Below are 3221 nucleotides of genomic sequence, written 5' to 3' on the forward strand. Positions count from 1 at the left end.
TAGCTGAGTCCTAGCCTTCATCTTCCATTTTTCGCTTCTAAATGCGGTGTGTAAGATCTACCACAGTCTGTGCCACATGTTTCTCTTTCTTGATTGATTGATGAGGTGATCTGTTCATGTTAGATGAGCCAAATTAATCTTAATGAATGGGTCCATACCACACGAAAAGCTAATAAGTGAACTCAGCTGGCCACAGCGCCCTGGCATGGGAGGGCACGATTGCTCATCTTGGAATCTGATGAGAATGCAAGTGACAGTTGTAATCTTGATTTCTCCTAGCGAAAGCAGACTTCGTGTGGGTACAAGATATGTTTTGTCATTTAGACAGTTTGTTGTTTTAAGGAGAAGGAATAAGGCATCCGTTGGTCCTGCCGTGGCAGTGCTCTGTCTGCAGAGGAGCTAACTAACTAAACACTACATCATAATCCTGGTAGAGACGCATGGTGACTGTCAGAAATGAATGGTAACAAATAGCTTTTGCAAGTGTCCAACATAAATTCCCTTATCTAAAACAGAGTCCTGTTTAAATGATGAAGCGAAGATGGCATCGGGTTCTGGGTGACTCCGTTTCCCCTGCCAGCTGCAGAAGCATTGGTTCTGATGTGCTCCCTCACTGGTCTATTCACCCCGCCTCCCTTAGGAAGTGTGACAAGGTGCTATTAGTAGCCTTCCTGCTGCTAAAATACCACCATGCGGATAGGTCAAAGGTGAGGGTACGAACAGAGGAGGTGGATGTTTAGGAAGACAAACCAAAGGGAGTGGAGAAAGAAAAGGTGCTATTCTGGAAAAAAGAAACCATCATATAAAGACTTCAGACTTCCTCCAGGGAAGTAGGCAGCATTTCCCTGCTTGTGTGGTTCATTTTGTTAACCAGCTAACTGCATAGTAGGGATACATCTGCAATTACACGATTTAATGGTTCAAAACCCCTTTCTGCAGCCCACAGCCACTGAAAGAGCGAGAGGGCCCAGGAAGGGATCCCCTTCACCCCACCCCCACCCCCCGCAGTTCTTACAGGGGCTACAGAGGCAAGCCTCACTTAACCAGCTCAGCAGTTCCCCACTCTGGCCAAGTTAAAGCTTACAGAGCTTTGAAAACTCAGTTCCCTATTTCCAGATTCTTAGTGGGAGGGGAGAGCCCTAAACAACGGATGACACCATTTTACAGCCAAAGGCACTGACTGACCTAAAGCAACATGCTTTAGATAGCCATGATTTATAGAACATAGATAGGCCAGTTAATTGGGAGATTCGACTTAAGTAAATTCAGCTAGAAAAACCATCATAAAAATGTAACAATAACAATGTTTTATGTATATGTGGTTTTGTGTACTTCGAAGATGTTTGCTCACGTGAGCACTCTGGAAACAGCATCTTGCAGAACTGCAAGTGTTGGCATCATCAGCCTCATGTTACCACAAAGCAAGCAGAGCCAGGGGACTGGGCTCGCCCTGGGCTCACTGAACAAGTAGCCTGGACTGAGTCAGAGTGAGATTTGTCTCTCTGCATACTCACCAGATGTGGTTTCCCGAAAGAACACTAAGGTCCACACACTAGAAGGAACTGTGATTGGATCTCACAAAAACATAGTTGTTTTTGATTGTTTTAGAAATATATCGATACACTTCAGTGTCTCAGACCCATGATAAAAATCACAAATGAAACTACGTGTCAATTTTATTGCCCTTTTATTGACTTTTGTCCCATGCTTGCACCAAGTATCAAAAGTTTAGGAAAAAACACTTATGAGGAAAAATTAGAAATAGACATGTTTACCTAATTTAGCTTCTTTTTCTGGGAACTGGAATATGGAGCATGCTGCTGTTTTCTTTTTGTGGCCAAATACTTGAGTACAAGTTGAGAAGAGCCGTATGGAGAGGGAGAACTGCAGTGAAATCAGGGCCTTCATTGTCCACTTCCAGTCCTGAAGAAACAAGCATCTTGGCTTTCACGGAGCACCCACGTCTTCAGATGGTTTGCACAATTCAGGCATTCTTCCCCCACACTGCTAGGTTAGTTTTTGTTTTGAGGTAGAGTCTTGCTATACATGTAGCCCAGGCTGGCCTCAAACTGGTAGTCCTTTCCCCTCAGCATCCTGGGCTTTCAGACAGGAATGTGCCACCATGCCTGACCCCTGGTGGTTAGCTCTGCTTCACTGGTAAGCACATTGAGAAGCAGAGGTAATGTAGTGAGTAGCTAATCCATGAAATGCTTTGAAAATCACACTGTACTCCAATGCATTTGTCCTGGATGGAGCCCGGGCTTCCAGTCACCCAAATTTGAAGAACAGCCACTGAAGATCTTTCTCTGGAAGAGTTCCCTTTCCCTTTGCTGTGCCTGTAAACATGGCTTAGCAACAATGATCTGGGAGGGAGGCTCTTGAGTATCTGAAAGAAAGGAAGGTGTGTGTCATACCAGTTAAGTCTTTTAACCTCTCATCAAAGAAAGGGATGAGTCTTTGATTTGAATAGAATCAAAGACCCAGACATGAATCCACACACCTATGGACTCTTGATTTTTGACAAAGAAGCCAAAATTAAAGCGTGGAAAAAAGAAAGCATCTTCAACAAATGGTGCTGGCATAACTAGATGTTGCCATGTAGAAGAATGCAAATAGATCCATATTTATCACCGTGCACAAAAGTCAAGTCCAAGTGCATCAAAGACCTCAACATTAAACCAGACATACTGAACCTGATGGAAGAAAAAGTGGGGAATAGACTTGAGCACATTGGCGCAGGAGACAACTTCTGAATAGAACACCAGTAGCACAGACACTAAGATGAGTAATTAATAAATGGACCTCATGAAACTTAAAAGCTTCTGTAAGGCAAAGGACATGGTCAATTAGACAAAACGGCAGCCTACAGAATGGGAAAAGATCTTCACCAACCCCACATCTGACAGAGGGCTGATCTCCAAAATATATAAAGAACTCAAGAAACTAGACATCAAAATACCAAACAAACCAATTAAAAAATGGGATACAAGCCAGGCGGTGGTGGCACATGTCTTTAATCCTAGCACTTGGGAGGCAGGGCAGGCAGATCTCTGTGAGTTCGAGGCCAGCCTGGGCTACAAAGTGAGTTCCAGGAAAGGTGCAAAGCTACACGGAGAAACCCTGTCTCGAAAAACCAAAAAATTAATAATAATAATAATAATAATAATAATAATAATAATAATAATAATATAAAAAATAAAATAATGGGGTACAGATCTAAA

This window comes from Peromyscus eremicus, chromosome 7, assembly GCF_949786415.1.
Source record: "Peromyscus eremicus chromosome 7, PerEre_H2_v1, whole genome shotgun sequence".
Lineage (NCBI taxonomy): Eukaryota > Metazoa > Chordata > Mammalia > Rodentia > Cricetidae > Peromyscus > Peromyscus eremicus.